This window comes from Ranitomeya imitator, chromosome 2 (genome assembly GCF_032444005.1).
Source record: "Ranitomeya imitator isolate aRanImi1 chromosome 2, aRanImi1.pri, whole genome shotgun sequence".
Classification (NCBI taxonomy): Eukaryota; Metazoa; Chordata; class Amphibia; order Anura; family Dendrobatidae; genus Ranitomeya; species Ranitomeya imitator.
In genome coordinates, this window is record NC_091283.1 from 546,132,710 (window position 1) to 546,142,564 (window position 9,855).

At 42.8% G+C, this 9,855-nt stretch overlaps 1 long non-coding RNA gene across 1 annotated transcript; it reads right to left on the reverse strand.

Moving 5' to 3' along the window:
* Nucleotides 1-1,408: 1,408 nt before the first annotated feature.
* LOC138667578 (uncharacterized) lies at nucleotides 1,409-2,082 on the reverse strand. The gene is made up of 3 exons (XR_011318831.1): nucleotides 1,971-2,082; nucleotides 1,742-1,886; nucleotides 1,409-1,661 (listed from the first exon to the last, which is right to left on the reverse strand). It is a non-coding gene; the product is annotated as an uncharacterized lncRNA (long non-coding RNA).
* Between the last annotated feature and the right edge of the window lie 7,773 nt (nucleotides 2,083-9,855).

Sequence of the window (9,855 nt, forward strand, 5' to 3'; positions counted from 1 at the left end):
TCGTTTCCATGTTGTTATTGTTTACCGTTGCTTAATCAGATCCCATTTCCGAGCTTCTTATTTTTATGATAATAAGAAATCTGAGTAGTTAAAATAATTTTTTTTAATAAAGTAAAAGAAAAATTAATTACATTAAAGAAACTTTTTTTAATGTATATGAACTTACATTTTATAACAAAACTTAAAGGGAACCTGTCACCCCAAAAATCACTGGTGAGGTAACCCCACTTCTGTAATGCTGTAGATAAGCCCCCGATGTTATCAGAAAAAGGAGAAAAAGACGTTATGTTATACTCAACCACAGGCGGTCTCGCTGCTGGTCAGGTCAGATTGGCGTCTCCGGTCCACTGCGGCGCCTCCTATCTTCTTTCCATGACTTCCTCTTGTGATCTTCAGCAACGGCTCCAGCACAGGTGTACTTTGCTCGGCCCTGTTGAGGGCAGAGGATAGTACTGCAGTGCGCAGGCGCCGTGCCTCTGACCTTTCCGGCACCTGCGCACTGCAGTACTATCCTCTGCCCTCAACAGGGCAGAGCAAAGTACGACTGCGCCGGAGCCGTGGCTGAAGATCAGAAGAGGACTTCATGGAAAGAAGATAGGAGGCGCCGCAGTGGACCGGAGACGCCAATCTGACCTGACCAGCAGCGAGACCGCCTGTGGTTGAGTATAACATAACGTCTTTTTCTCCTTTTTCTGATAACATCGGGGGCTTATCTACAGCATTACAGAATGCTGTAGATAAGCCCCTGATGACGGTGGGCTTACCTCACCCGCGATTTTCGTGGTGACAGGTTCCCTTTAAAGAACTTTTGTAAGATTTGGTCATGAACTCAACGGTTTAACATTCAATACACTCCCGTCTCTACTGAAATAGGATGAGATATCAAAACTCAAAATTGATGGTATTCCGGTTGGTAGCCCATATCATTAAATAAGTCAGGTTGGGAGTAGACACTGCTATTGGGCATACTGGAACGATGGCCAATTGAACTAGGTACAGGTGTATGGCCACTGTACGCATCTACTTGATTGGCCCTGTATGTTGCCGCCTGTCCGTAACGCTGCGATGCAGCAGCTGGTGGTGGTGGTGGTGGTGGAGGCATAATGGGGTTGCTGAAAACGTTGAAAATACCCGTCATTACTTGTGGAGCAGGGGGTAGGGTTGGTGTGTCATCAATTGCCATTAAAAGACAATTGACAGCTGTAACGAACATTTGCTGCTTGTCCCGTGGCAGTGTTCTAACACGGTCTGCCAAAAATGCCCCAAATTTGTCATGCTCATCTTGCTTTGAAGAATTATCAAGAAGATTGAGCGTTTTACTCGTTAATTGTTCTATAATTTGACCTTGTTTAGTCTTCTTTTGCACCGGTCTTTTCACTGCCACGGGACGGACAGAAGCAGCCCCCCTCCCCATGTGCCTCGACACACCGCCACCAGAGTTTGCACCAGCGTCAGAGGAAGTAGAAGTTGTGGTATTTGCTGCAACGTCATGTTCTCCAAGGGAATCACTTATTTCGGGTGACCTTCCGGACAAAGACATGCTCCCCGGAGATTCTTGGCTGTTCATTATGCTGTCTTCTACTTCCTCTCCAATACTGTCCACCGTGGTGTCACCATCGGTAAGGTCCGGAGGTGTTTGGGCAGAGATGTTGCTTTCTGTTCTGCAGACCCAAAAATAAAACAAAGGTTACAAAAATACAAATCATTACGTCAAGCAACACTATTTCTTTATATTATCTACCTCCTCAAACTCCGGCTTCCCAATATGAACTTCAGCTGGTCTCCATAGGGCACCCTCTTCCTTGGCGGCGAGCTGCCACTCGGAGTCTTGAGTGATTTAAGATATCTGTCTGTGACAGACCGCCATCTCGTCTTCACATCGCCCACTGCAAATTTAAAATTTTTAAATAAAACATTACAAATCCATTCTTCTTCCTTTTTTTAAAAAAAGGAAATAAATTTATACTTACAAATCTGTGTTTGCTGCTGTGTTGGGAGATTCGGCCACTCTGGAAAGAGAGCGGTTACTATTTTGGGCCAGGCATCACGTTTTGCCCCCTTGTACTTTTCACTTGACCGGTCCCAGACCTCAGGGTGTTGTTCAATCTTCATAAAAAAGGACAACAAGTAAAAAAAATTGAAATTAATTGTGGCCAACAATAAATACACGGTTATGTACATTTGCATATTTTAGATATAGTAGCATACATCGCAGCAACATAACATAGTGACCAGCCACGTAGTATATTGCACAGGCACTTAGTATATTGGCCAGCCATGAAGTATATTGCCCATCCACGTACTATATATTACCCATCCATGTAGTATATTCCACGTAGTATATTGCCCTACGTTGATGGCCAATATACTACGTGAATGGGCAATATACTACGTGAATGGGCAATATACTACGTGGATGGGCAATATACTACGTGGATGGGCAATATACTACGTGAATGGGCAATATACTACGTGGATGGGCAATATACTACGTGAATGGGCAATATACTACGTGGATGGGCAATATACTACGTGAATGGGCAATATACTACGTAGATGGGCAATATACTACGTGGAATATACTACGTGGATGGCCAATATACTACGTGAATGGCCAATATACTACGTGGATGGGCAATATACTACGTGAATGGGCAATATACTACGTGGATGGGCAATATACTACGTGGAATATACTACGTGGATGGCCAATATACTACGTGAATGGCCAATATACTACGTGGATGGGCAATATACTACGTGAATGGGCAATATACTACGTGGATGGGCAATATACTACGTGGAATATACTACGTGGATGGCCTATATACTACGTGAATGGCCAATATACTACGTGGATGGGCAATATACTACGTGAATGGGCAATATACTATGTGGATGGGCAATATACTACGTGGAATATACTACGTTGATGGCCAATATACTATGTGAATGGGCAATATACTACGTGGATGGGCAATATACTACGTGGATGGGCAATATACTACGTGGATGGGCAATATACTACGTGAATGGGCAATATACTACGTGAATGGGCAATATACTATGTGGATGGGCAATATACTACGTGGAATATACTACGTTGATGGCCAATATACTACGTGAATGGGCTATATACTACGTGGATGGGCAATATACTACGTGGATGGGCAATATACTACGTGAATGGGCAATATACTACGTGAATGGGCAATATACTATGTGGATGGGCAATATACTACGTGGAATATACTACGTTGATGGCCAATATACTACGTGAATGGGCAATATACTACGTGGATGGGCAATATACTACGTGGATGGGCAATATACAAAATATAGTATATTGCCCATCCATTTTGTATATTGCCCAGCCACATAGTATATTGCCCATCCACGTAGTATATTACCCATTCACGTAGTATATTACCCATTCACGTAGTATATTGCCCAGCCACGTAGTATATTACCCATTCACGTAGTATATTGCCCAGCCACGTAGTATATTGCCCATCCACGTAGTATATTACCCATTGACGTAGTATATTGCCCATCCACATAGTATATTACCCATTCACATACTATATTGCCCATCCACGTAGTATATTACCCATTCACGTAGTATATTGCCCAGCCACATAGTATATTGCCCATCCACGTAGTATATTACCCATTCACGTAGTATATTGCCCAGCCACGTAGTATATTGCCCATCCACGTAGTATATTACCCATTCACGTAGTATATTGCCCAGCCATGTAGTATATTGCCCATCAACGTAGTATATTCCACGTAGTATATTGCCCATCAATTTCGTATATTGCCCAGCCACGTAGTGTATTAATGAAATAAAGACACCGAGTTTTTGACCATATTTTATTATTTGGGTATTGGAAGGGTTAAAAAAAAATGGTTTACAATGGATCAGGTGCAATTGCACCTGTCCCGTTGTAAACATTACTGCAGATGACATATATCATCTCTGCGCAGCCTCACCGGCTGAACGGAGATGAACTGATAGCATGGGAAAATTTTCCCACGCTCCAGAGTTCACCTCCGGTCAGCCGGAGAGTCCGCGCAGCTGCAGTGACTGCCGAACGAGTTCCCCCGAACAGCGCGAGCTGCGTTCGGGAGAACTCGGTATACAGTGAACGGGATCGCTTTACGATCCCGTTCATTGTATCGGCGGCCGCGGTTTAGAGCAGCCGCATGTTATGTGGCTGCTCTAAACTCCAGATCATCGTGGGACAATCGTTTAATTGGATGCTGCGGAGGGTAGGTATACGTTGTGGTTTGTTATTTTAATTTTTTCTGACAAGGGAATCGTGGAATTGGGCGTTTAGGTGAGTATGGGTTTTTTTTTTTTTTTTATTTTAGGTGGCGATCGCCAGGGACAGGTAATTATAAGGTAACCACTGGCCACCAATGAAATTGTACTTTTTATTATTATTTATTCCACTGTCCACCAATGAAAATAAATAATAATTTACATATCCGTTCCACTGGCCACCAATGATAATTATTAAACACTGGCCACCAATGATAATACACTGGCCACCAATGTAAATAATTATACACTGGCCACCAATGATAATACACTGGCCACCAATGTTAATACACTGGCCACCAATGTAAATAATTATACACTGGCCACCAATGATCATACACTGGCCACCAATGACAATTAAGTTTAGGGGAGAATAGGGGTATATAACTAAGTTTATTAGGGGAATGGGCCCGTAACCACTGTTCACCAATGACCATAGGGGACATTTCATGGGGGAAATAGTACATTGCAGCAGGGACAGTTGGATGGGAAATACTGCTCCCATCGAGCTGAGCCTGCTGCAACGACTTGGAGGGAACAGACATCGGCCGATGAGACTAGTCTCATCGGCCGCTGTCCGAACACACGCACACACATAGATACACATACACACACATACAGGTCCTTCTCAAAAAATTAGCATATAGTGTTAAATTTCATTATTTACCATAATGTAATGATTACAATTAAACTTTCATATATTATAGATTCATTATCCACCAACTGAAATTTGTCAGGTCTTTTATTGTTTTAATACTGATGATTTTGGCATACAACTCCTGATAACCCAAAAAACCTGTCTCAATAAATTAGCATATTTCACCCATCCAATCAAATAAAAGTGTTTTTTAATAACAAACAAAAAAACCATCAAATAATAATGTTCAGTTATGCACTCAATACTTGGTCGGGAATCCTTTGAAGAAATGACTGCTTCAATGCGGCGTGGCATGGAGGCAATCAGCCTGTGACACTGCTGAGATGTTATGGAGGCCCAGGATGCTTCAATAGCGGCCTTAAGCTCATCCAGAGTGTTGGGTCTTGCGTCTCTCAACTTTCTCTTCACAATATCCCACAGATTCTCTATGGGGTTCAGGTCAGGAGAGTTGGCAGGCCAATTGAGCACAGTAATACCATGGTCAGTAAACCATTTACCAGTGGTTTTGGCACTGTGAGCAGGTGCCAGGTCGTGCTGAAAAATGAAATCTTCATCTCCATAAAGCATTTCAGCCGATGGAAGCATGAAGTGCTCCAAATACCCTGATAGCTAGCTGCATTGACCCTGCCCTTGATGAAACACAGTGGACCAACACCAGCAGCTGACATGGCACCCCATACCATCACTGACTGTGGGTACTTGACACTGGACTTCAGGCATTTTGGCATTTCCTTCTCCCCAGTCTTCCTCCAGACTCTGGCACCTTGATTTCCGAATGACATGCAAAATTTGCTTTCATCAGAAAAAAGTACTTGGGACCACTTAGCAACAGTCCAGTGCTGCTTCTCTGTAGCTCAAAAGTGGCTTTACCTGGGGAATGCGGCACCTGTAGCCCATTTCCTGCACACGCCTGTGCACGGTGGCTCTGGATGTTTCCACACCAGACTCAGTCCACTGCTTCCTCAGGTTCCCCAAGGTCTGGAATCGGTCCTTCTCCACAATCTTCCTCAGGGTCCGGTCTCCTCTTCTCGTTGTACAGCGTTTTCTGCCACATTGTTTCCTTCCAACAGACTTACCATTGAGGTGCCTTGATACAGCACTCTGGGAACAGCCTATTTGTTGAGAAATTTCTTTCTGGGTCTTACCCTCTTGCTTGAGGGTGTCAATGATGGCCTTCTTGACATCTGTCAGGTTGCTAGTCTTACCCATGATGGGGGTTTTGAGTAATGAACCAGGCAGGGAGTTTATAAAAGCCTCAGGTATCTTTTGCATGTGTTTAGAGTTAATTAGTTGATTCAGAAGATTAGGGTAATAGGTCGTTTAGAGAACCTTTTCTTGATATGCTAATTTATTGAGACAGGTTTTTTGGGTTATCAGGAGATGTATGCCAAAATCATCAGTATTAAAACAATAAAAGACGTGACAAATTTCAGTTGGTGGATAATGAATCTATAATATATGAAAGTTTAATTGTAATCATTACATTATGGTAAATAATGAAATTTAACACTATATGCTAATTTTTTGAGAAGGACCTGTATATACACATATACACACACACTTACCACACTTATCATCTGCACCACATCCAGCCTCATCCGATCATACCCCTCCATGTCGGCAGCCATAATACAGGAAGACGGGAATGGTGAGTTTCCTCTTCCTGGATTATGGGATGGGCATGAATGGCATGATGGGATAGATGGCATGTCACTTCCTGTAGTTTTTCAGGAAATAAACGCTAGAAATCCGCAAATTTTAATATGATTGCGGATTTCTAGCGTTTCAATACAAGTCAATGCATGCGGGAAATCAGCGATTCCGCAAAAATAATGAACATGTTGCTTCTTTTTCCGCAATTCGTTTTTTTTGCGGAAAAAAACGCTACATTGGCACAATTTTTGCGGATTCAATACAAAAGATTGGGAGCCTTATGTTAGCGTTTTTTTCACGTTTTTATCGCGATTTTATTGCGTTAAAAACGCAAAAAAACCTGAACGTGTGCACATACCCTTAGAGTGAAGTCAGCTTACCACATCTCAGCAATCAAATAAACAGAAAAAACGTCAGTATGAAAGTACTATCTAAACACTTTTGGCGACTCATAAAACAGATAATAATACCAGGAGAACCAAGAGTCAAAACTAGCCAGAAAATCATAAAAAGAAATATTTATTGAAAAATCAATTACATAAATACAATAATAACGGACAGTAATCAATGGTATATAGACATGATGGCAACTGTATCCATAAGTACATCCGGTCATCCAGGTACAGGACCACTAGGATGAAACGACCGTATTGTCAAAGTGTCAAAACATGTACTGTCCACACATGAGCAATGTTCATATAGATGTGCGGCGATCAACCCCAATAGTATATTGCTGATGGCCGTATATTAAAGGTCACCACACATCTCACAAGCGTTGAGGAAGCGGTAAAGATTGATCTGCCTATGGGAGCGCTACTGCCTAATACACTACATGATCTGCTTATGGGGGGGGCTGCTGCCTAATACACTACATGTTCTGCCTATGGGGGGCTGCTGCCTAATATTACAGGATTTGACACATACGGCAGCAGCGGCTCAGTATTGGGGTATCAGGTGCAGTAATAGGGACACATATGGCAGCAGTGGTTCAGTATTGGGGTATCAGGTGCAGTAATAGGGACACGGTAGCAGCGGCTCAGTATTGGGGTATCAGGTGTAGTAATAGGGACACATATGGCAGCAGCGGCTCAGTATTTGTGTATCAGCAGGATGAGGAGTTTGTGCAGGTTGGGAATAGATGGTGATGGTGATGGGGCTGGAATATGAGAAGTGAAATATGTCTTTGTTGTATTCTCTGTAGACGAGTCCTGGCCGAAAGAAGTTTTGATGTTGGTCTGGGCCAGATGGAAAAGACGGGAAAAGTGAACAATTCCATCAGAAAGGACGTCAGTGGTAAGTCATTATCTGTAACTGTGCTGTGCTCTTATATGTTCTGTAGGACTGTATTTACCACTGACCGTATGGTGGTAATATCAAAGTTGGTGTTTATATAGAGATTATCTTCAGTAATAGCGCGGTCATCTGCTGAGGTTCTCCTACACTATTAGGGCGCGTCACCGAATTGTAATCAAGGTTACCTGGTTAGGGGCCCACTCAGAAGCTTGGCCCCCCCTGAACCAAAACCCTAGCTACACCTCTGGCAGAGTAGCTTCAGAATTAAGCAATCAGTAAATCCCCACCTAATGTATATGATCAGAGGCAACTTTTACATTCTATTGCACTTGCTTACTTGCTTACTAAAACAAACATTTATTGTAAATGACTTTATTGTTGCCATGATACTAAAATATAATACACTCTTTTTACTGTGTCGGTAGAATTGCACCTGTAATTAAATTTGCAGCTGCAAATTCATGGGAAGTGACTAATTCCATTCTTTGCCTGCGTCTTTCACTATGTTGCACCTGCCTTAGATTTATCTGGGGTCCACTCTCAATGCCAGGTAAGATTACCCAAAAGAAAATGAGATTACTGGAATACATCGACACTATAAAACACCATAATGCAATCTGGTCGTTTAGTGTTATATGCATGTACTAAACCATGTGGACGGTATTGCTATAATATAATGATTTGCAAGCCTATTAACTTCTGAACCTTTCTAGCTGAATACATTGTAGCCCATAATCATCCTGCTAAAAGAACTCCTTATCTCACAAGAGGTCATGTGACTGTTAAAAAAGCAAACAAATGTGCAAACTTTAATGTACTACACTAAAAGGGAATTTCATAATAATTTAGTCAAGTGCTCATAAAGACATCAGTTTTCTTATTTAGAAAAATGGACTGATATTCATCAGTGTGCTGGATCTGATTTTCCTCAGTGTTTTGCCATTGTTTGTTGGTACCATCAGTGATTTTCTCATATGACAAAAATAAAAATTACAAAGCTTCTCCTACCCTAAAGGTACCGTCACACTAAGCGACGCTGCAGCGATACCGACAATGATGTCGATCGCTGCAGCGTCGCTTGTTTGGTCGCTGGAGAGCTGTCACACAGACAGCTCTCCAGCGACCAACGATCCCGAGATCCCCGGTAACCAGGGTAAACATCGGGTTACTAAGCGCAGGGCCGCGCTTAGTAACCCAATGTTTACCCTGGTTACCAGCGTAAACGTTAAAAAAACAAACACTACATACTTACCTTCAGCTGTCTGTCCTCCGGCGCTCTGCTTTCCTCTGCACTGTCAGCGCCGGTCAGCCGGAAAGCAGAGCGGTGACGTCACCGCTGTGCTTTCCGGCTGGCTGGCGCTGACACAGGATGCAGGAGGAGTGCAGAGAAGCACAGCGCCGAGGACAGACAGCTGAAGGTAAGTATGTAGTGTTTGTTTTTTTAACGTTTACGCTGGTAACCAGGGTAAACATCGGGTTACTAAGCGCGGCCCTGCGCTTAGTAACCCGATGTTTACCCTGGTTACCAGTGAAGACATCGCTGAATCGGTGTCACACATGCCGATCCAGCGATGTCTGCAGGGAGTCCAGCGACGAAATAAAGTTCTGGACTTTCCTCAGCGACCAACGATCTCCCAGCAGGGGCCTGATCGTTGGTCGCTGTCACACATAACGATTTCCTTAACGATATCGTTGCTACGTCACAAAAAGCAACGATATTGTTAACGATATCGTTATGTGTGAAGGTACCTTAACCTTACAGTCCTAAAAAAGCACAGCACCCAGATTGTACAAGAATGGTATTTGTGTGCTTTCATGATTTTCATGCAAATCTTGTAGAAAATTGGGCACTCAGGTAAATGTTGTGAGCAGATAATTTTATTTTGTCCAGGCAAACTAAAAACAAAGAAATGTTACGGTCCTA